The sequence below is a fragment of the Stenella coeruleoalba genome, assembly GCF_951394435.1.
Source record: "Stenella coeruleoalba genome assembly, chromosome: X".
NCBI classification, from domain to species: domain Eukaryota; kingdom Metazoa; phylum Chordata; class Mammalia; order Artiodactyla; family Delphinidae; genus Stenella; species Stenella coeruleoalba.
Genome location: NC_137152.1, coordinates 99,407,952 through 99,432,966, shown reverse-complemented (window position 1 = coordinate 99,432,966; position 25,015 = coordinate 99,407,952). Strand labels below are relative to the sequence as shown.

The 25,015-nt window shown below is 38.5% G+C and overlaps 1 long non-coding RNA gene across 2 annotated transcripts in view; it reads left to right on the top strand.

The window, feature by feature from the left end:
- Positions 1 to 25,015, top strand: part of LOC307180051 — a 461,286-nt gene that overhangs the window by 254,846 nt on the left and 181,425 nt on the right. For both annotated transcript variants that reach the window (XR_013825654.1, XR_013825655.1), the window contains exon 3: positions 5,215 to 5,400. This is a non-coding gene — a long non-coding RNA (uncharacterized lncRNA). The remainder of the gene's footprint in view (positions 1 to 5,214; positions 5,401 to 25,015) is intronic.

Sequence of the window (25,015 nt, the reverse complement as noted above, 5' to 3'; positions counted from 1 at the left end):
TCCACTGATCTATATTTCTGTTTCTGTGCCAGTACCATACTGTCTTGATGACTGTAGCTTTGTAGTATAGTCTGAAGTCAGGGAGCCTGATTCCTCCAGCTCCATTTTTCTTTCTCAGGATTGCTTTGGCTGTTCGGGGTCCTTTGTGTTTCCGTACAAATTGTGAAATTTTTTGTTGTAATTCTGTGACAAATGCCATTTGTAGTTTGATAGGGATTGCACTGAATCTGTAGATTCCTTTGGGTAATATAGTCATTTTCACAATGTTGATTCTTTCAATCCAAGAACATGGTATATTGCTCCATCTGCTTGTATCATCTTTAATTCCTTTCATCAGTGTCTTATAGTTTTCTGCATACAGGTCTTTTGTCTCCTTAGGTAGGTTTATTCCTAGGTATTTTATTCTTTTTGTTGCAGTGGTAAATGGGAGTGTTTCCATAATTTCTCTTTCAGATTTTTCATCATTACTATATAGGATTGCCAGAGATTTCTGTGCATTAATTTTGTATCCTGCTACTTTACCAAATTCATTGATTAGTCATAGTAGTTTTCTGGTAGCATCTTTAGGATTCTCTATGTATAGTATCATGTCATCTGCAAACAGTGACACTTTTACTTCTTCTTTTCCAATTTGGTATTCCTTTTATTTCTTTTTCTTCTCTGATTGCTGTGGCTAAAAATTCCAAAACTGTGTTGAATAATAGCAGTGAGAGTGGACAACCTTGTCTTTTTCCTGATCTAGGTGGATATGGTTTCAGTTTTTCACCATTGAGAATGATTTGGGCTGTGAGTTTGTCATATATGGCCTTATTATGTTGAGGCAAGTTCTCTCTATGCCCACTTTCCTGAGTGTTTTTATCATAAATGGGTGTTGAATTTTGTCAAAAGCTTTTCCTGCATCTATTGAGATGATCATATGGTTTTTCTCCTTCAGTTTGTTAATATGGTTTATCACATTGACCTATTTGCGTATATTGAAGAGTCCTTGCATTCCTGGGATAAACCCCACTTGATCATGATGTATGATCCTTTTAATGTGCTGTTGAATTCTGTTTGTTAGTATTTTGTTAAGGATTTTTGCATGTATGTTCATCAGTGATATTGGCCTGTAGTTTGCTTTTTTTGTGACATCTTTGTCTGGTTTTGGTATCAGGGTGATGGTGGTTTCATAGAATGAGTTTGGGAGTGTTCCTCCCTCTGTTATATTTTGGAAGAGTTTGAGAAGGATAGGTGTTAGCTCTTCTCTAAATGTTTGATGAATTCACCTGTGAAGCCATCTGGTTCTTGGCTCTTGCTTGTTGGAAAATTTTTAATCACAATCTCAGTTTCAGTGCTCGTGATTGGTCTGTTCATATTTTCTGTTTCTTCCTGGTTCAGTCTCAGAAAGTTGTGCTTTTCTAAGAATTTGTCCATTTCTTCCAGGTTGTCTATTTTATTGGCATATATTTGCTTGTAGTAATCTCTCATGATCCTTTGTATTTCTGCAGTGTCAGTTTTTACTTCTGCTTTTTCATTTCTAATTCTATTGATGTGAGTCTTCTCCCTTTTTTTCTTGATGAGTCTGGCTAATGGTTTATAAACTTTGTTTATCTTCTCAAAGAACCACGTTTATTTTTATTGATCTTTGCTATTGTTTCCTTCATTTCTTTTTCATTTATTTCTGATCTGATCTTTATGTTTTCTTTCCTTCTGCGAACTTTGGGGGGTTTTTTGTCCTTTTTTCTCTAATTGCTTTAGGTGTAAGGTTAGGTTGTTTATTTGAGTTTTTTCTTGTTTCTTGAGGTAGGATTGTATTTCTATAAACTTCCCTCTTAGAACTGCTTTTGCTGCATCCCATAGGTTTTGGGTCTTCGTGTTTTCATTGTCATTTGTTTCTAGGTAGTTTCTGATATCCTCAGTAATCTCTTGGTCATTTAATAGTGTATTATTTAGCCTCCATGTGTTTGTATTTTTTACAGTTTTTTTTCCTGTAATTGTTATCTAGTCCCATGTTGTTGTGGTTGGAAGATATACTTCATATGATTTCAATTTTCTTAAATTTATCAAGGCTTGATTTGTGACCCAAGATATGGTCTATCCTGGAGAATGTTCCATGGGCACTTGAGAAGAAAGTGTATTCTGTTGTTTTGGGAGGGAATGTTCAATAAATATCAGTTAAGTCCATCTTGTTTAATGTGTCATTTAAAGCTTGTGTTTCATTATTTGTTTTCATTTTGGGTGATCTGTCCACTGGTGAAAGTGGGGTTAAACTTTTTATTTAAAATAGCTTTCAACTTACAGAAAAGTTGTAAATATAGTACAGAGAGTTCTCATATATCCCATGCCCAATATCCCTTATTGTTAACATCTTATATTAGTATAGTACATTTATCATAACTACTTAACCAATATGGATGCATTATTATTAACTAAAGTCCTTACTTCATTCAAGATTTCTTCATTTTTATCTAATGTCCCTTTTGTCATCACAGGCTCCTATACAGGATCCCACATTACATTTAATCATCATGTCTCCTTAAGCTCTTCTTGGTTGTGACAGTTTCTCAGACTTTCCTTGTTTTTGATGACTTTGACAGTTTTGAGGAATATTGGTCAGGTATTTTGTAGAATTTCCTTAATTGGGATTTGTGCAGTGTTCTTCTTATTGTTAAATTGAGGTTATGTGTTTTGGGGGCAAAAACCAGGGAGGTAAATTGCCATTCTTATCAGATCATATCAAGGGTACATGATTTATGACTGCTGATGCCAAGCTTGATCATCTGGCTGAAGTAGTATTTGTCATCTTTCTACAGTGTAAAGTTCTTTGCCTTCGTCTGCCCTTTTCCATGCTATACTCTTTGGAAGGAAGTCATTATGGACAACCCACACTTGAGGAGTGGGGAATTATGTTCTATATGCTTGGAAAAGAGTATCTACATAAATCTTTTCATATTTTGACTATAAGTTTTGTCTATTCTCCCCACTTATTTGCTTATTCAATCATATATATCAGTATAGACTCATGGATATCTATTCTATACTTTGAGTTATAATCCAATACTTATTTTTATCAAATATTTATTTTGTTGCTCAGATTGCTTCAACTTTAGCCATTGGAAGCTGCTAGAGATGGCTGTGTCCCTTTGACAAAATACTATCATTATGGGAATATTATCATCTTCATCCTCCTCTTTCTCATCATCGTCCTCCTCATCATTCCCTTTCTAGCACTAAAATATGCTCCAGGCTCGTTTTGTGTATTTCCTGCCCCAGTTCTGTAATCAGTCGTTTGTCCAAGGAGCTTTAACTCTTTTTATTATAGAATGGTATTAAAAATTATAGACTTAGTATACAAAGAAATGATACCAGACCATATATAAAAATGGAACTCTGACCTCTAGCAACCAACCCCCCAAAACAACCCATTATCTACAGTAACCAACCCAGAAGCCAGCCTTATCCAAAAGTTAGACTTGTGGGAAGTCAGACCACTATCTCTAGAAAACATCTCAGGAAGGCAAACAGTAACCCCTGTAACAGTTGGCCAAAAATGGCCAGGACTTGATTAATAACTGATTTTATTAATGAAAACGTCCCTAATTTTTGTCCCTGCTTCCGACTTAGAACTGTCCAGAGAGAGCCAACTATGGCTATGCACACTTAACTAATCACATAGGGTACTTTACTTCTAGTTAGCCTGCCTACATGTAGCTTCCCCATGACAACAGCCTCCAATCAGGGTATAGCTGAAGCTTTCCCTTTTTTCTCATATAAAGCTTTGCTGCTCCTATGCCTGCCTTTGAGTCTGTGCCAAAATGCAAGTGATGGGCCTGACTCCCCAGCACGCTCTCAGTAAATAACCTCTGCCAGTTGTCATTTGGTTGGTCTTTACTTATTTCCACACAAACCAAAATCTTGATGCTCGCTGTGCTCATTGCTGGGGTTAATCGCTTATAGGTCCTCTTTGCTAACGTTGCAAGGAAATAAATGTGTGTATACTGTGCTGTATATATACGCATGACTATAAATATTTCTAGGTGTAATCATCTTTATCTGTATTAAACTAAATGTGATTTCATATTGATGTGTCTAACTCTAATCTATTACCACATACATCATTCTAGCCTCCTTCTATTGCTTATTTGTAAACTTCTGCAACAGTGAAAAACCTTGTTCTTGCTCTCCACCATCCATTTACTTAATCATTCAATCTAAGTATATATGTATAACACTATCAGAATTGCTAGTCTTTACTCACATGGGACAAAACTTTACTAAGTAGAATACAGTGGTTATGTACAGTTCCCTTTGCTTTTAGTCTTACAGACTTAACTCATTTTCAGAGTTACTTAGGTCAGCACTTTTTCCCCTACTGCCTTCAGTGAGGATGTCGTATTTGTAATACAATTTGTAATACAGTTAGATTCTCTTACCATAGTGTGCATTCCTTCCTTGTATCCCTACCCTCTTAAATTATTTTTTAATTTTGTATACATTAAGGTTTACTCTTTGTGTTGTAAAGTTCTATGGGTTTTGACAAATGCACAGTGTCATATATCTACCATTAAAATACCCTTCACAATAGTTTCACTGTCTTAAATGGTACCCTGTGCTTCAGCTATTTGATTCTCACTCCTGCATAAACCCCTGATGACCACCAATTTGTTTACTGTCCAGAATGTCATGTAAATGAAGTTATAGAGTATGAGGCCTTTTCAGACAGGCTTCTTTCACTTGGCAGTATGCATTCAAGGTTCATTCATATTGTTCTGTGGATTGATAGTACATTTCTGCTTATCACTAAATAGTATTCCATTGTATGGATATACCACAGTTTGCTTCTTCATTCACCTACTGAAGTACATCTTGCTTTCTGTCAGAATTTCGTTATTAATAAACCTGCTGTAAACATTCATGTAGAGGTTTTCTCTAGACATAAGTTTTCAAATCAGTTGGGTAAATACCTAGGAATATGAGTACCGGATCAGATGGTAAGTTTATGTTTAGCTTTGTAGAAAACTGCCAAGCTTTTTCCAGTCCCTTGGCAAACACTGCCAAGTGTTTTCCAAAGTCACTGTATTACTCAGCATTCTCATCAGCAATAGATGAGAGTTTCCTGGTGTTACTCCCTGGATTACATAGGATGTGCAAATTTATATAATTTGCAAATTATATAGCAAAAGGGAGATTATCTGGATGTGCCTAATCTAATCACATGATCTCTTCCTTTAAAAGCAGAGTCTTCTCAGGCTGGTAGCCAAAGAGGAAGCCAGAGAGTTTCCAAGTACATATTGCTGCTGGCTTTGCAATGGAGGGGAGCATGTGAGAGAATCAGAGAGAGCTGGGAGTCACCCCATCCGAGTCTTCAAGGAAATGGAAACTTAGTCCACAACCACAAGGGACTGAAAAATGAGCTTGGAGGTGAGTTTTTTCCCATACGCTTTAGATAAGAGCCTATTCTGTCCAGTACGTCTTGGATTTCAGCCTTGTGAGACCCAGAATAGAGAACCTAGTCAAGTCTGCCTGAACCTCCGACCTACAGAACTGGGCTATAAAATGAAGGTTGTTTTAAGCCTGTAAATTTGTGGTAATTTATAGCACAACAATAGAAAACTAATACAGCAAGTTGTCATTGGGTGGCCCTGTTTAATAAATAAGGGAATGAATCATGAGCAAGGAGTATAATGGTACCAAATTCTGAAGAACAAAGATGAAAGCAATATTAGCCACGGCTAATTTGACTCCAGCCTTGCCTCCTTCTAAGCAGGAAGCAAAGTTTGGCTGCCTAAATTTTGGTTGGTTGCTAGCATTTGATTCTCTCATACTCACTAACGTACCTTCTTTTCCTTTCTGCTAGTCGCACATAATCAGTCTAACACATTGATTTATTCCCTAAGAGAGAGAGATATTTACATGTCATATATAGCTTATTGTAGGATTTTTTATCCCAGAGTGACAAGGTTGGGGAGGGAATCCAAAGCCATCCCTCCCAGTAGAGAGAGCACTGTGGAGAGGAAGAAACAAATGAACAACCCCTGAAACACCGCAATATGTGGATAGCCATCTATTGCATTTATTCTAGTCCTGCCAAGTTGGCAAAGTCAAAGAAAACCATTTCCCCTGGCTGGCATCACTAAACCAGTTTGAGCTCCTAAAATCAAATGAGAAGAAAGGCACAGAGAGCCAGAATGAGCCATTCAAACAAACTAAGCTGATTTTGACGGGTTCCCTGGTAACAAATCCAACTATGGTTATAAATGGGTCACTATAGCCTCCAGCTGTATTTTTTGTTACGTAAGCTTCCTGGAAAAGAGGATTAAACCATATTTAAGATAAACATTTGCTTTTCTATAGCGAATTTAGCACTGTTGTTTAAAGTGCTTTGGAACTGAATTGTGCAGGTGCTAAAATTCTAATTGCCTGTTTCTCCTGACATTCATCTTAGAATTGCTCAAAGAAAGATAGTATCTTTGACTCTTTCACAAAATATAATGACCACAGTTAAAGGAATGGAATGGATAGGAAAGAATCACAAGTAAAATGAAGGCCCTTTACAAGTCATGTACTCAAGCCATCTATTGGTGAGGAGGATACATCATTTCTCACGAGTCCACTTTAGTTTGCTGATGATTTGGCGGAAAAACTTGTACCTGGTTTATAGTAATAGAAATAGAAAGCAAGAACATCTACTTATGTGGGAGGCCAAAAATCCAGTGTTTCAGTTGAAGATATAGATTTGGGGTTATCTATATAGTTGCAAAACCTGGATGTTTTTAGGGAAATAAAAGTTTTATGAGTCAACCAGGACACTAAAAATGCTTGATTCTGACTTCACATTTTGTTAGACTCGGACAGTGTTGGAACCTGTAGAAACTGTATACGTGTTTCTTATTTTATTTATTTTAGTACCTGCATAATTGCTTAATTAACCTATGGCCTAAGGCCAAGGAAAAGTACAAGCAACTACTCAGGAATAATTGGTGAGTTTAGTCAAGACTTTTAAATTGACTTGGCAGAGTTGCTATGCCATTGTTTGGATCATTAAAATATCCACTGATATGCCCCTTCTTTGATTACATTCTCAAGCTGCTTGGGCTGTTGTATACAAAAATGACATGAGTTACAAAAATGACAGATCGACTTTGGAAAATCAGAGGCCTGAGATAATAAAAATACTTCCATTTGTGATAGTGTTATTCATTATCACCTACTTACATGAAAGGGAGTGGGGAATGGAGCAGAAGACTGTCCCTCCAGAACCTGTTGGAAAGGATCATGCTCCCACTAGCATCCATCTTGAAGGGAAAAATTGAGTTTCAGCATCTCTAGCGTAAGTAAGACAGAGAAGAGGGCTATAATTCAATTCAACAAGTAGAAGCTTTACTCTCCTGCCTAGGTGCTGTGTTGATTATAAGAGCCAAACACTGCCCTCAAGGTGTTTATGGTCTTTTTGGAGATATGACATGAATTTAAAAGATAGAAATAAAGAACACAAATCTCTATATAGTCAAGTGCCACAGTGTGTGGTCACTACTTTGGGGTGGTCTGGAAAGACAGAGGACAACGTGATCAAGAATGGGAACACTTTAAAGCTGAGCTGAAGTTTGAGATAACTTATGAAACAGAGCCAGGTTTGGAAGTTTATGTATTCTCCAATATAATAGACATTGGCTATCTGATTTTACTCCAACTATTTAGAAGTGGTTCATATTTCTGGGCAGATTTCTGTATTATTGAGGATGTTTATGGCACAAGGAACAGAAAAACAGACTAACAGTGGCTTCAACCATAAGAACATTTAGTGTTCTCTAAAGGGGAAATCTGGAGGAAGTTGATGTTAGGATTAATTCAACAGAATGATGATGTCAGGGCACTGGATAGGCATCTGTATAATTCTTTTTTGTCCTGTCCTTGGGGTCATTAGGTGACTGAAATAGCTCTAAGCAGCACGTTCTTATATGAGAATGTTCAAAGCAGAAAGGAACACAGGAAAACAAAAGGCTGGATTTTGTAAAAGCTAAAATATGCCCAGTGCCAGGAGATGAACCATGATAGATCTAAGCTTGCTGAGAGATTCTAGGGGAGGAAAATCTTTTCTAGAAGCTCCCAGCAGAATTTCTTTTGTATTGTATTAGCCAGAATTGCATCATATGTCCCCGACTAGTCCATTCACTGGGAAAGGGGAACTGGATTGCCATAACTGGCTTAGACCTATCATGATTTATTTCCTGGGCCTAGGAACATTTTAGCAAACAAAATGTTTCAGAAGGAAGTGGAGTAAATGGCTATGGGGTAAATAAAAAAAACAATATTTGCCACAGCCCTGGAGCTGAATCTCATATTGGACATGCTTTGCACCAGAATCTAATAGATGCTATTTTTGGTCCCCTCTCTCTGTCTCTCTCCCCCTTTTCCTCTCCTTCTTCTTCCTTTTCTCTTTTACTTTTATACCCATGCATACAAACATGATCATAAACATGTCACCTCTAAACACATTGAAAACTTGTATTTAAATAAGGCACCAAGGGAGTGGGGCAGCACGAGTTCATTTTTTGCTTGGCTCCCTCCCATGCCTTTGTATGTCAGATAGTATTCACATTTTATGAAATTGCCCAATTAGAATCTCCTGTCGTTCACGAATTTCAACCTGAGATCCTTTAAAATGAAATATATTGAGGAGTGGTAACAACTTCTAATCAATCATGAATCAAATGCAGACAGATGGAGTTATTCTTCCTATCCATGGATCCCCAATGTTCATATTATCCCCATCAAATATTAGGGCAGCAGTTACCAAAACATTGGGACTTGATATTTTAACCACTGAGAAAGCAGTGTGATTTCGGTTTCCTGCGGGTATCAAACTACAAAAGAAGTCACATTAAATCATATTTTAAGGCATCAGGCTATAAATTATTTTTTCTTCCTGAAGAGCTTTGTTCCCAGAGAGGCTAAATGCTCGGACAAAATAAATGTAAATAAACAGCCGGAATCAACACAAAGAGGTTTAGACAAAATGCTTTTCTTGAGTTGGGAGGGTGAGGAAGGGTGAAACACTAGAGGGCACATTATGACCTAATGTTTTATTCATGAAGCATTCTCAGCTCAAACTTCTGAGACATGTAGAGATACTGTACTTTCTATACCATAACCTCATTTACTGAAGATGTAAATGTGGATTCCTATAACACTTCTGGCCTTTTTAACTACTGGCTTTGTTTTGGTGACATTATAACAAGACGCTTTCCTCTAAGTTAGGAAAACTTTACCATTCACACTGATTTCTGTATTAACTTGTAAGACAAAATTTTCTGCTGGAACACTAAATTGAGCTTAACACATATATTTAAATCTATTGACCCAGATTTTTCCTTTGGTTTGTTTAATTGAAGATCCTTAAGCAACTGTCTCTTTTATTTTAGAGTAATAATTTTGATATTTAAATCATAGACTATTAGAGTTAGAAGGGACCTTACAGATCACCTAGTTCATTTCCTTTATTTTTCAGATGCGAAAAAAAAAAAAACTGAGTCTGAAGGAGGTTAAGTGACTTGCCTCGTGTCACACAATTAATTAGTGGCAGAGTTAGGGTCTGTAAACCAGCATGTCTGACTTCAAAGTCCATAATTTTTATGCCATACGTGATGCCTCATCTACAGTAACTTTTACCATCATATTAAAGTAGTAGTAAATACATTGAAATCACATAACCCTGTTAAGATCTTGCCTTCCCTAGCCCTGATTAGATACAGGAAATAAATACATCCAGTTGAGCTTTCATCCAGCCCAGAGAAACAGAGACCACATAGCATAATAATTATGAATATGGGCACTGGAATAAAGCCAGATCAGGGTTCAAATTCTGGTTCTGCAACCTACTTACTACATATAAGAGCAAGTTGCTTAACCTTTCTCGGTCTCTCTTTCCTTGTCTATGAAATGGGAATAAAATTCTCTTCATAGGATTGTTGCTTGAAGAAGTAAATACACATAGAACATTTGGAGTCTGGAAAGCTCCCAGTAGGTGCTAATTCATTACTTTTTATCTCATTTGCTGAGCCGAACATAATCAGAACAGCAGGTTCTGCTCTGATTAGGGTTCAGTTACAAGACCAGTAAGTCTGGTCTAGAATCAGTTTTGCTGCCAAAGAAGTGATAATAAGGAACGTTTGCAATTTGTTTTTCTTTTCTGTTCTCTTTTTTTCTTTTATTTGTCTTAAATGTAATATTACCTTTTTTCTTCTATTTTTCCTCTTCTTAAAAATTGGAAAGAAAATATTTATTAGGAGAAGAAATCAGACTTATAGTAGGTACTGGAGAACGATAATCTGAATATGAATAATTTAGGATACCAGGGGGGTTGTAAGTCTTTATATGTTTAGAGCATCTGTGAAAAATGCTGTGGGAAATATAAAAGACTTATCAAATATAAAATTGCCTTCTAGAACCTTTAACTCATGCCAGAAAGACCACAATTGTGTGTGTGTGTGTGTGTGTGTGTGTGTGTATAAAACATTACCACTAGTGACATATATACATACATCTTTTTAAAAAAATGAAAAACACTTGACTTAGTGACTGATTTACACTATCATATCTATCAACTCAGAAGAAATTAAGACCAGTGTGCGAATGTGTGCTAGAACCAGCAGAAGAGGCTTAATTAGTGAGGTAGAAATTGAGCTGGGTGTTGAAAGATGAGTAGAACTTGAAGAGGCAGGGAAGAGGAGGGAGTGCATTTCTGGGGGCGGAAATAGCATAAGTAACATCACGGAGAAGAGAATTTATAGGGTACATTGGCAGCAGTGAGGAAAGGAGTGGGAGAGAAGTAGGATGAAGATAAATTATTAATGAAGCTGCAAGGTTCCCAGTGCCTTTACCTGGGGAGAGGTGAACAGAGTCTAGTCTAGTCCACATTACTAGGGCAGGAAGACAGGCAAAGATAAAATGCTCTGCCTAGTGGAAAGATTATATAGTTGTCCAGAACTCTTCCTGGGCTCTGATTCTAGCATAGACAACAGTGAGTGGTCAGGGTTACGAAGGTTTGCTGTACAGAACAAAAGTTACACGCTTCAACACTGTAGTTTCCAACATTTACAAGGTTATTCAATATTTTTGCTTCCAGAGTAAAAAAGGGAGAAAATGTACCTTCGCAAATTCCCACTGAAAAGTAGGTTCTGGTCCAGCCTGAAGGGAAAGGTGGTCCTTGAAGCTGAGAGCCTCACTATCTATGATACAGCTCTTTATTTCCAGCTTTATTGAGATATAATTGACATATAACACTGCGTAAATTTAAGGTGTACGATGTGACGATTTGATACATGTATATTTTGTGAAATGGTTACCACAATAAGGTCAGTTAACACATCCTTCTTCGTGATGCTTTCAAAGATGGAGGAGGGGATCTATTTGTGTTGTGGAGAGTGTAAGGATGCAACCTGGAAGATCCATGGTTGATATTATTTGCTGCCACCTCTATTCCTTTCAGACTGTGTAACAGAGCTGTTGTCAACAGAGATGCTGCATAGTGGCGATGACCCAGGACAGTGGTGGGGTTGATACAATCCCTACAATTCTACCATGGGTTTATTGTAGCCTTCTCTCCTTTCACATACAAATAAGGAAAGCTAATTAGCTATTTAATGTACCAGTTTGCTACTTTGGGGGCAAAAAGAATCAAGTCAATAAGTGTTTTTTTTATCAGTTAAGCACCAGCAATCCAGAATTTCTTACAAAACATCTTCAGAAGGAAACACTTGCACCTGGCCAGGAGTAATAATTTACTGCTTGCACCAGTGAGTCCTTTCTGAAAGTGTGTAAGGACCTCATGACAAAGCCAGACCCTCACCTCTTTATCAGGCTCCCCTTTCAGTGTTTGGACTTTCGATGCCCCAGATTTAGTACCTGTTCCCCACTCTGACCTCTGTTGTCAGAACAGCTGTATGTGATTTCTTGTTTCCCATGGTCCTGACACTGGCATATTTCTCACAGTTCTGCTACTGCCAGTGATAACACCATCCTCTCTTAACATTTGCAGAGTGATGAACATGCGTCAGTCACAGTGCTAAGTCTTTATGAGCATTATAAAGTTGAATTCTCACAGAAACACTGTGGGATGGATACTGATAGTATGCCCCCACTTTTTTTTTTAAACAGATGAGAAAACTGATGCATAGAGAAGGTAACAACCTTGCCCAAAGTTAAACAGTGAGTGTAAGAGTATACATTCTGCTCTAGGCAGTTTGGTTCTAGAGACCACACTAACAACTACCGTGAAGAAACTGGCAGCTTAAGGAAGTTCTGGATATATTTCAGAGCTTCTAGAAGAGAGTAGTAAAAGAACTTCTCTGGTGAGTTAACCAGAGTCCTACCAAGAATAGAACAGCTTAGATTTTTAGGTGCATTTCTGTGAATTTTTGCAATACCTCACATTATACCAGTTTTTTAAAAATGTCAGCCAGCGACTTAGGGACTATAGTCAGGAGGGGCTGGAGAAGGATGAATTGGATAGAGGATGGAGGGAGCTGTTCCTCACTCTGCCCAGAGGGAAATGGTTGTTCCAACAAAAATGGGCAAATGGAGGTTGTTCAAAACAAGTGCATTCCACATTCTTTTCCCTTAGGACTAATGTAATATTGACTGATTGCTTCAAATTCATCATTTGGTTAGTCAATAATATTGACTGATCTGTGGCTGGGTGCAACACGTTATGCTAAGTAATGTGGGGCGACATAAAGATATCAAGAATGCAAATTTGCTTTCCTGGGGCTGCTAGTAAAGAGCATGAATTGGGGACAACACACAGGTTGAAGACAATAGAGCACATACTAGGACATAAGCACATAACAAAAAGTCATTGTAGGTGTAGGACAAAGATTCTCAAGGTTCTGCATCAAGATGGCTCAGAATCACCAACACCTACCTTGCAGTGAGTCGTTTTGAACTTTTGTCAGTATTCTCAGGAGAAGGTTTGGGGCATGCCCTTTGAATGCTCACTGAGTGATATCCATAAAGCAAAGTTTCTCAAATCTGACTGTGCAGTAGACTAACTTGTTGAACTATTGGCACATACAAAATTCCAGTTTCCTGCTCAGATCTACTGAATTGAAATTTTTCAGGTATTTGCGGCCTGAAATCTCTATTCTTAACAAGAATTATCTAGAGAAAAATAATGCTAATACTGCTTGTCTTAGTCTGTTTGGAGTGCTATAACAAAACCACCATAGACTGGGCAGTTTAAACAGCAAATATTTATTTCTCACAGTTCTGGACACTGGGAAGTCCAAGATCAAGGTGCCGGCAGTTTCAGTGTCTGGTGAGAGTCTGCTTCCTGGTTCATAGATGCTGTTGTCTCACTGTGTCCTCACATGGAGGAAAGGACCAGAGAGCTCTCTGGGTCTCTTTTATAAGGCCACTAATCCCATTCATGAGGGCTCCACCCTCATGACCTAATCACCTCCCAAAGGCCCCACCTCCTAAAATACCATCACACTAGGGATAAGAATTTCAACATATGAATTTTGTGAGGACACAAACATTCAGTTTGTGACACTGTTGATTTCATTTACAACAGGGCAATGGCATGGGGAATCAAATGAGATATAAAATGTGAAATTGACAAACTATAGTTACATTTATTTAAAGTCTTCTGTGTGCCAGCCATAATGCTGGGTGCTTTAATTGTATTATTCAGTTACTCTCTACAGCATTAATGTGAGTTTCAGCTGTAGTTTCTTCATCCAAGCTATGTAGTTTTGAAGAATATATACCAAAATGTTAACACTGGCTACCTTCAGGTGATGAGATATGGATAATCTTCATTTTCTTCCTTATACTTTATGCATTCCACCCCCTTTTTCTTTTTATTTTAAATAATTTTATTTATTTATTTGTGGCTGTGTTGGGTCTTCATTGCTGTGCATGGGCTTTCTCTAGTTGTGTCGAGTGGGGGGGCTACTCTTCGTTGTGGTGCGCGGGCTTCTCATTGCAGTGGCTTCTCTTGTGGAGCATGGGCTCTAGGCATGTGGGCTTCAGTAGTTGTGGCTCTCAGGCTCTAGAGCACAGGCTCAGTAGTTGTGGCACATGGGCTTAGTTGCTCCATGGCATGTGGGATCTTCCCAGACCAGGGCTCGAACCCGTGTCCCCTGCATTGGCAGGCGGATTCTTAACCACTGCGCCACCAGGGAAGTCCCCACCCCCTTTTTCTTTTGCAAAGATCATGTGTTACTTTTTTAATCAGAAAAATTTCCAAGTCCATAAAAATTATTACAAATTTTTCAATTAAACCTGGGCAGTCCACATTCATAGTACTAGCAAATCTGTAAAATGTTATTTGAGCAAAGTGTTCTGAGATTAAGAAATAGTTGAAGATGATTGGGCTAGATATTAAATACCCCTATCAAAATGTTGCCATGTAGCATTCCTCCATTTTCATGGAAATGTCCTCCATTATCTTGGAGGATCGCAGAGAATGAAGTCTGGATAGAAATGTTTGTAAGGGAAGAAAGAAATGAGGAAAATTCGAGTATGGGACATACTTAGTTCCAACACTGTACCACAGCAAGGAACCCCAATTATTATGAGGACATTATTAAGGTCTTTGGCACACCACAAGGGAGGGTGAATATATGGAAGCAAAGATGGGGGACTCTGCAATTATATGTTACTGATTTCACAGTTTTGCTCTAGACTGGCTGGATTTGGTACACCCCAAACGCAAAAGTATTAACATGAGATGGTCACCAGCTGAGTATGTACTCTAAATGTGGATGCTTTAAATCCTGCCAGAAGTCTATAATGCATCCACAATCCATCATACCATTTGAAGATTTGGCACTTGTCCTACGCATGCCACTTTACTTCCTTCAGAGCATGGTAATTCAATAGTGGCATCATTAGCATAAGTAGAAGCAGCAGCCAGTAAAGTGCCTTGATTAGTATCAGCATAATGGGTCACATATCCTGAATGACACTTATGTAAGTCTACTTTCCTGCTTTCTGTCCTCATCCCTATTCTTGCTTAAGAGGACAGATTTTTATCTGTTTTCTGCTTCCTTTCAGCTGCTCTTCTAAATCACCATGGAAATGAGTGAATGGTCAAAACCAAATGCAAACTAAGGTGGTTAATGATTCAAAAAGCCATCTGAAAGGAGACTAGCTCAAGCCCTAGTTTACTTTTAAATCATAGTTTAAGAAAATAATTAAAATCAGGAGGAGGAAAAATATACTTAAAGAATGTACCCCAGGGCTTCCCTGGTGGCACAGTGGTTGAGAGTCCGCCTGCCGATGCAGGGGACGTGGGTTCGTGCCCCGGTCCGGGAGGATCCCACGTGCCGCGGAGCGGCTGGGCCCCTGAGCCATGGCCGCTGAGCCTGCGCGTCCGGAGCCTGTGCTCCGCCACGGGAGAGGCCACAACAGTGAGAGGCCCTCATACCGCAAAAAAAAAAAAGAATGTACCCCAAAGGAGAGGCTAAAACGTGCTTAGTATTTGTATTATACAGTTCAGTTCTTCAGATGAAAGCTGCAGCCTCTGTGTGATACCCCCAAAATACTTGAAATTCAGAGTCCCCTTTTCTTGAGAACCCATGGAAACAGTACATGGTTTGTTTTGGCCACCCACTGGCCACTCAGTATTCATTTACCTTTTATAATAGCAATTTGTTTTCCATTTGGAAAATTACCTGCCTTTCATAGTATGCAGTATGGATCAAGTAGTCAATGGAAGTATTGTGCCCTCAGAATAGGAATTCTGAGGAATATTGGGGAAAGAAATGACTAAGAGAACAAAAGGACTGATTGAAATTTGTGGGATGAGATTCAGACTTATATTACTTTGAATATCAGAAGAGATGCAACTTATTTTGTACTCCAAATTGGATGATACAGGGTATATTTGTAACCAGGAACATCAAAGAATGGAAAGAAATACACGAATTTTTAGTGCTTATCTCTGGGCATGAGATTATTGATATTTAGCATTTTCTTCTTTATAAAAGGGATGCATGCTTATTATGTTACATTTAAAATCACATAAAACACTCCAATATATTTGTTTAAAAATACCTCAGTACATGTGCTGCCCTAGTTTGGGAAGTCAGGCAAGGCTTTGTCTGGTGAGATGGCACACTTCATCCCACAGTCATCACCCCAAACACCCTGAAGACTTCAAGAATAGGTTCCCTTTCTTTTTTCAGGACAATGAATTAATCATTGTTCCTAGCACCTAAGATTTGAAATTTTCAGCACATATAATTCATGTGAATGTACAATCCAGCATATGTACCTCATGAGAAACTTTGATATATTCTGAGCCAAATCCCAAGAAAGACCTTATAATTCTCAGTTTTCTTAGTGCAAGTGTATGGCCTCTCCCGTTGTCTTTGCCTCTGTCAATCTGAGTCTGGGCCCAGGAATCTTCTTTTTTCCCCTCTCTCTCATCTTTTCTGCCCTTGTCTTGGGTCTTTGTTCCTGGCAGCATGTACCCCAGAACAGTTTATTCTATTACTTCTATGGTCTTTCTTGCCTGATCAGATTTATAAAAAGTTCTCTTAGATCTTTACAACTCTGTCTCCTGTTGTAAGCAGCCCACACAATCCAACTGATAACTCATTCTCTATGCATCTGCAGCATAAGTCTTTTGCACAGGCTGGTGCAAACCACAGGACTGGTTTGCATGTTAATGACAGCATCATTTTCTCCCTAAAATTTCATGGCCCTTTCTCACGAATTTCAGTATAATTAAGACCATATTTTAATTGCCATATATTGGAGACTGAAGTTATCCAGGGTCACTCCCTAGTTCACAGTCACTTCTGGGAGTCCGGTGGGAAGAAGAAAATCTGCTTTTGAGGTGCTCTTTTTTGCAAATTGATAAAACTTAGAATATAAGTACTTGAATTGTGATTTTTTTCCCCTGGAAACATAGATCAGCAATGAGTAGAAATGTTATATATGGCAAGAATCAAAATCTGGGAGGTTTATACTTGAGTTATTAATACAGAGTAAACTTTGTCCAGATACAAAGTAGTGATTCCACACATGTATATTTTACTTTTAACTTTTATATTTGTCTGGGGTCTTTGAGACGAAGGGACTTAATCTACCTCCTCTGTAATACCTACCTTTACGACTCTCGGCTATACTAATCTTAGTCTTTTCTGACATGTTTTGTCACTTTCAGTCTATTTCAAATAATCAGTACCTAAATGAGGACTGTACTGCATTAGTCTTAATGTGTTTCATGTCTCTCTAAATAGATTTTAAGCCTTGGAAGGAAGAATTGGCCTGAGTCTTTCAATCTAGGTTCTAATCTCAACTTGACCACTATTCACAGGGAATACCACAGTGGGCATGACAGATAACATATCTGATTTCATGGACCTTACGTCTAGTGGAAATGAAAAGAAACACACACTAAGCAGTTTAATAAGCAAGATAGTTTCAGTAAGTTATGAGTGCTATGAAGAAAAGAAAAGGGATTATGCTAGAGATTTATTTGCGGAGAGTACAAAGGCCCTGTAGTGGTTTGTATAATAAATATGTATAGAGCATAGTGCGGGGGGAGGGGGGAGAGAAGTTAGAGAGGTAGGCAAGGGCAGATGATGAAGGCCTTTCTTTTGTACGTTGTTAAGAATTTGAATTTCATTACACTGTTTTAAGCAAGGATGTGGCTTAATGTGTTTCAAGAATATGACTCTGACTGCTGTGTAAGAAAGAATATAAAGGAGCAGAAGTAGAATTGAGGAAGCCTGCTATGGGGTATTGAGTGCCTATATCCTAAATGAGAAGTGTTGGTGACTTGGATTAGGATTGCAGAAGTTGAGACAGGGAAGAGTGGTTAAATTTTAGATATATGTATTTTGGGGGGAGACTTTTAAGGATTTTCTGATGGATTTTATTTGGTGGTGACTATGGCCTGAAGAGTTCAAAAGAAGACATGATTGAAAGATGTATTTCTATGTTTATACTGTAAAATTCTGAACGATAAATTTAATATGACCAGAAAAGGAATTATTGCTCACATTTCTCTGCATACTCTGGGCAAGACTCGCATTTGTGGTCATCATCAAAAGAGCACAGTAACAACTTTAAAGAGTCAGTATAAACCAGTATTCACAAGAGGCAGGATGGATGATGTAGTGTTACGAGTAATGGTGTAACCAGCACTAAATAAATGGCATTAGGAAACTGCAGAGGCAAGAGATCTATATTATTTTATAATAAACTGGTTGTGAAGAGCCATGTTATTGTGAATAATACCAGTATTGTTTTTTTCATGGTGAAAGATATAAAATTAGCTAGAAATGGCCCATTTAACAATAAAATACGCAAAAAGGTTGTTTCGGGACTTGAGCAGAAAGAAATAGTGCCTGGGCATGACTTAACATTCTTCATGTGCATTTTTTGTATAGTAAACTAATACAAAAGTATCCCTTCTCTATCCATGATTCTAAATATTTTTTATCCAGTATTCTAAATCTTCATCAGTAAAACACTGTACTTCATATGGGCCCACTGATTTTATAATATGTTTTAAAATCAAGTTGTTTATACAGTCAGGGGCCCCACAAAAAATATTTACCCAGGCTGCCCACCCCACAACCAAGGAATGGCCCTGGTTCTGTTTATCCAGGCACCCAAGTCATATTTCTTTCCTCATACTAAGAATCCACATTTCTTCTCTCACACACATATACACATGGTAATTTTCTTTTAATCTAGCATCATCAACAGAGGTATTCTAAAAATGTTAATTTTCAAAAAACCTTAAAGTTGCCTCTTTAAGAACTGAAATGTTTAGTAAAGCAGCAAGTAATAAATTATATTTTATGTAAATTCATATCCAAGGTGATAAGATCAACATAATATAAAAAATTTTGCTTGATGACTGAAGAAACAGATCAATATGACTATCAAACATCAGGCCAGGGCTTCCCTGGTGGCGCAGTGGTTGAGAGTCCGCCTACCGATGCAGGGGACTCGGGTTCGTGCCCCGGTCCGGGAAGATCCCGCATGCCGCGGAGCGGCTGGGCCCGTGAGCCATGGCCACTGAGCCTGCGCGTCCGGAGCCTGTGCTCCGCAACGGGAGAGGCCACAACAGTGAGAGGCCCGCGTACCGCAAAAAAAAAAAAAAAAAAGAAAAAGAAAAACATCAGGCCATGTAACACATTATCATGTCCTTGGTATTTATTTATGTATGTCAGCCATACTCCAAAGAGCCCCAAATTTCAGTGTTTTAAATCGCTTGAGTATAGTCTTAGGAGTTTTATCTGTTCGCTTATTATAAGAATGTATGTCAGGACTTCCTTGGTGGTCCAGTGGTTAAGAATCCACTTGCCAATGCAGGGGACATGGGTTTGATCCCTGATCCAGGAAGATCCCACATGCCACAGAGCAGCTAAGCTTGTGCACCACAAATACTGAGCCTGTACTCTAGAACCTGCGAGCCACAACTACTGAGCCTGTGAGCCACAACTACTGAAGCCTGCACACCTAGAGCCCATGCTCCGCAACAAGAGAAGCCACTGCAATGAGAAGCTCGCGCACCGCAGCGAAGAGTAGCTCCCACTCGCCACAACTAGAGAAAGCCCAGGTGCAGCAACAAAGGCCCAAGGCAGCCAATAGATAAATAAATTAATTAAAAACATATAGCCTTGTTTAATAGTCAAAAAATTGAAAAGTAAAAAAAAAAAGAACGTATGTCATTTTTCATTGTGGTATGTCAGCCTGAAATGACAACTTTCTTTACTTGCTTGTAGCTTCTGATTTGATGCTTCTAATCTTCTATAGATTGGAGAATGAGATACGTTTATTTTCTTGTATACAAAGATACATAGATATATGAATCTGAGCAAAGGATGAAATAGTTCTTCTATGGGACAAAATACTTGGGCTTTATTTAATTCCTGGGATTTATGTGAACTACCTCAGGTTTAATTTTTTGTTTGTCTATTTCTAGTTTCCAGGTTGAAGTTGCTGGAAGTCTAATATTCTTGTGTGTGTTAAGACTAGGTTTTATATTTTGTATACCTCTATCTTATGATTTTATAAACACCAGATTTGACTTAATATCCTTAACCAGAGGGAAATAATTATTAAATTAATTAATTAGGGGCATGTTTACACCTCTGATGTTGACATTCTTCCTGTTTATAGGAACTTGTGTTCCCCTTTGCTCATTAGTTTTTAGTGTTTGTCAATAAAAGAAAAACAGTACTTGGATTTTGCCAGTGTATATGAACTGCCTAACCTAGCAGGGTCCCAACCCAAGTCAATAGTTTAATTGAATGAAAGGTTCTCTGGAAGGCTCATGGTTTTATGTAAAAGCAATAGAATTTTCAACATATCTATTTAATGTGTTTACTAATAGCAATTAATTATTTTACAATGAAGCTCAGTTGGTTTTTTTGTAATGCAAACTTTTACCTTGCTTCCCTGGGTCTCCCTCCCTACTAAACTCTCAAGAGTCATGAAGAATGCCTATGATTTTGGCTTTCTTAATCTACTGGTACTATGCAACAGTACCACAACAGTCCTCTAACATCCTTTAAAATAGTAATGAAACTTCTCTTTTTCCTTTGAAAAATTTGAATTCAGGATGGCCTCAATCTACCCTCTGGACTCTCACCTGTGTCCCTTGTTCTATGAGTTATTCACTGTGACAGATATAACTGAACTACAGATCTTTGAGAAATAGCAGCAGTCTTATCTTTCTTTAACTTCTTTTCCTTAATAAAATGACCTTAGTAACCTTTCTAGCCTATAGGAGAATACCTATCAAAGGAGGCCCTAGGAGTCTTTTAAGCTTTCAGGTCAGCCGTATGCTTTTGAAGAAAGGAAATCTGTTAGGATTCAGGAGACCTGGATTATTCTTTGTGTTTCCTTGGTAGCTCATTTCTTGACCTTGAATAAGTCACTGAAGGCCTCACTAGGCTTCGAATTCCTCACTTATAAAAATAGGTGTAGCTCCTGATTCCTGTTTGTTCTCCAATTTTATCTCCCTAATAATGTTGAAATTTACTCATTCGAAGAATCTCTCCTTTGGCTCATGGCCTATTTATTATATGGTGGAGTTGGAATAATGAAAATGAGAGGACTTCCTAGAGGTAAAGAAGGAAGGTACCAACAGCACAGCTTGAATACCACGTGACTGAATGATTATTCCCCACCAAAATTCATATGTTGAAACCTAATCCCCAGTGTGATGATATTAGGAGATGGGACCTTTGGAAGGTGATTAAACCATGAGAATGGGATTAGTGCCTTATAAAAGAGACCCCAGAGAGCTCCCTCACCCCTTCTGCCATGTGAGAACACAGTAAGAAGTTGCCGCCTGTGAACCGGGAAGCAAGCTCTCACCACACAGCAAATCTGCCAGTGCCATGATCTTGGACTTCCCAGCCTATAGAACCGTGAGAAATAAGTTTATGTTGTTTATAAGCCCCCCGTCTGGTATCTTTGCTGTAGCAGCCCAAAGTGAACTAAGACACCACAGATGCATATGTAGCCGTCCCTCACATCTAAGCCTTTGTTGCAGAGCTTGAGGGGTTACCAGACAGGACATGCAGTGGCTGCTTTGGACATCCCTGTCAAATACAAGTCCCTCAGCTTGTTGAACATGATTGCTACCCTGCTTAGAGCTAACTCACTCGCTCGCTCTCTTGCTCTCTCATACTCTTCCCTCCCTCTTTCTCTTTCTCTTCCAATCTCAGTCTCTCTCTGCCTAGGCAGGATAAATAACCCTTGAGTTCAGAGAAGTTTGGGAAAGATGGGACATGTGTTGATTCTACATGTAAGAGACAATGATTCCTTCTGGCCTTTCACCAGGAGTGTCACCAGCTAAGTCTCTGTTATGGACTGTTTGTGTACCCCCCAAATCCATATGGTGAAGCCATAGCCGCCAATGTGATTATATTTGGGGTGGGGCCTTTGGGAGGTGATTACGTTTAGATGAGGTCATGAGGGTGGTACCCCATAATGGAATAGGTGTCCTTATAAGAAGAGAAAGACATCAGAGCTCCCTCTATCCACGTGCATGTACCAAGGAAAGACCACGTGAGCACACAGTGAGGAGATGGCTGTCTGCAAGTCAGGAAGAGGGCTCTCACCAGAACTAGACTGTGCTAGTACCCTGATCTCAGACTTCCAGCCTCTAGAATTGTGGGAAAATAAATGTCTGTCATTTAAGCTACCCGGTAATTGTATTTTGTTATAGTAGCCCAAGCTAACAGAATCTAAAACAAAAATCCATGAAAATGGGTAAAGTTGTCTCTGAGTTACATTGTTTCACCTATTACTGGAAATATCCAAGTCTCACTATTTGATTTTTTTAAATAAAAAAATCCACTTTAGCCACTCATGTATGCATATGATCTAAAAGCCTCAGCACTGCAGCCTTGCGCTGAGGAAAATGTATGGCTTAAATCAATTCCTGTGATGGTCAAAAAGGCAAGACGAGGGAAATGTAACAATTTGGAGAGGAGATAAAAGCCTCCATGGTACCGTATGTATGTGCTGTGAGCTTTTTACTGAAATTCCCCTTTCTTTTTTCCTACTATTTAATGCAAATAAATAACTCCCTTCTTTCAAATGTCCCCTCCTCCTACACCCCCATTCTGCCTCATTCCCAAAGGCCCCCTGCAGTTTATAGAGGTGGTGTCATCTGCTTTAAAACATCTGAGTAACTTGCCCTTTTGCTGAATAAATTTGTTCACCATTTAGATCCCTTGGCTCTCACAACCTTAGTCATAGTGCTTACTTTGTTAGTAATCTTTATTAATATTTCATCAGTCATCTTCTTTCCAAAGGGATGAGGTTTGCACTTTTCCTGCCGTGCTGGGAGGGAATGATAGAGGTGGAAAAGCTTACTGATTTACAAAAAAGATTGCAAACTATTATTCTCCTAGTAATTTTAAAGTGCACACGCTGCATACTACTTTCTGATATAATCATATCCCTGCCTGTTAAGCTTGACATGCATGAAATCCATAATCGGAGTTGGTTTTCTAAAGAGGGAAATCACTTCTTATAGGAGCAGTAAGGGAGGCAATGGAGTCATCCTTTAAAAAAAATCTATTCAGGTATCCATTCCACTAAAATAAGCATAGACTTAGGTCAGGCATACTTCCTCAGGCTCCCTCTTACATCCACTTCACTTCTACCTTTCCACTTTTAATTACAGACTTTGATGTCTAGGCCTACTCAAAAGTTTCTCATCTATTCAAATTTCAAATCTTACTTTCTAATTATTATAGTTCCTTCTCAAAACTCTCATTTTTTCCCAACTCACATCGTTTTGGGTTTGGTCTTATGCCACTTTGTACACTAAGAGTTTTTGGTGTGCCAATTCCGTCAAGCTACAAACCATATCTTAAAAATCTAGAATGACCATACATCTCAGTTTTCTCAGGACAGCTCTTGTTTACCACTTGTTATTCCATTATAACTTAACAGTGACCCCTTTTTCCCTCAAAAGTGTTCTGGTTTCAACCATAAATTATATGGTCACTTTATCAACATCCCATCGATTGCTGTACCTTACAATCTATGCTAGGTAGGAAGCTAAGTGTTCAATATGTATTTGTTAAAGGTAATCAACCTGCTTCTTGCCTTGTAATTATATTACCATTATTTATTGCCTATGTTATCTCAGGTTAATGTGTCATAGCCTTTATATATATTATCACTTCAATTCCAACATCTCTGGTGAGGAGTCTTATCAACAGATGTCAAATGTGGAACTTGGTTCAAGCAGAAACTGACTACGTGTTTGATAACTGAGGTAAAGTTAGATCTCAGCCTTATTTTCAATCCTGAATTGAAATATAGGAAGCTGCCAGCTACCTATATTCATTAAGGGAAACAATCATGGATACAACAAAGCACATTATTCAAAACCATACAGTATTATAAATCATTTTGTTTGAAGATTTCCTTTCTACCCATCATATTTAATCTGATACTGATGTTCGTTTCCTTTCCCTGAGTTCACACATACCGTTCCACTCAATAATCATTGTACATGGCAATGTCAAGTAAAAGTGCTGGGGTCTTGAGAGAAGGAAGCAAACTAGATTTCTTCTCCACACAGAGCTTAGGTACACTCTAGTTAGTCCCTGAACTCCCTCAATATTCAAGGCTGCACTTGGATAGGACCTGCAGCCAATCAGAAGTGCTTGGAAGCCTATGAAAGAACATTTGCCCATCTACCCCTCCTGTCAGGCATACAGTGAAACCGTTTCTGAGAGGTGAGGCATCCTATTGTCACTAGTTGTCCAATCCCTTAAAAGCTTCTCAGTACCAAACAATTTTCAATTTGTTTAGCAATACACTCTAAGCCCCTCCTCCCTTAGAGTCAGCTCTCAACTTATCTTTCCAGTTGTATCTCTTAGTACACTCCTTTCAGCAATTCACTTCAGCTATGCAACACTACTCATGGTTACTAAATATGCTTTTGACTTCTTAACAGTCCTGTGTGAGTGTGTGTGTGTGCGCGCGCGTGTGCGCGTGCATGTGTGTGCTATTCTCCCTCTCCTAGAATATCTTCCTCTCCTGTTCTCCTGTCTCTCCTTATCTGAATCCTAAATATCTTTTTTTAGGCTTAACTCAAACACCATTTCCTTTATATTCTTTCTTTCCAAAAGCAATATTTCCCTCCTCTGATCTCCCAAAACACCTTAATTTCCCCTCTTTTATGGTTTTCATCACCTTGTACCCTGTATTATTTATTTGTACATGAATCTTTTTTAAATTGAAGTATAGTTGACTAGAAATATTATTTTTTTTTATTGGAGTATAATTGCTTTACAGTGTTGTTAGTTTCTGCTGTACAACAAAGTGAATCAGCTATATGTATACATATATCCCCTCCCTCTTGGACCTCCTTCCCACCCCCGCTCATCCCACCCATCTAGATCATCACAGAGCACTGAGCTGAGTTCCCTGTTCTATAAGCAGGTTCCTATTAGCTATTTTACGCATGGTAGTGTATATATGTCAATTCTAATCTCCCAATTCATCCCACCTTCTCCTTCCCCAC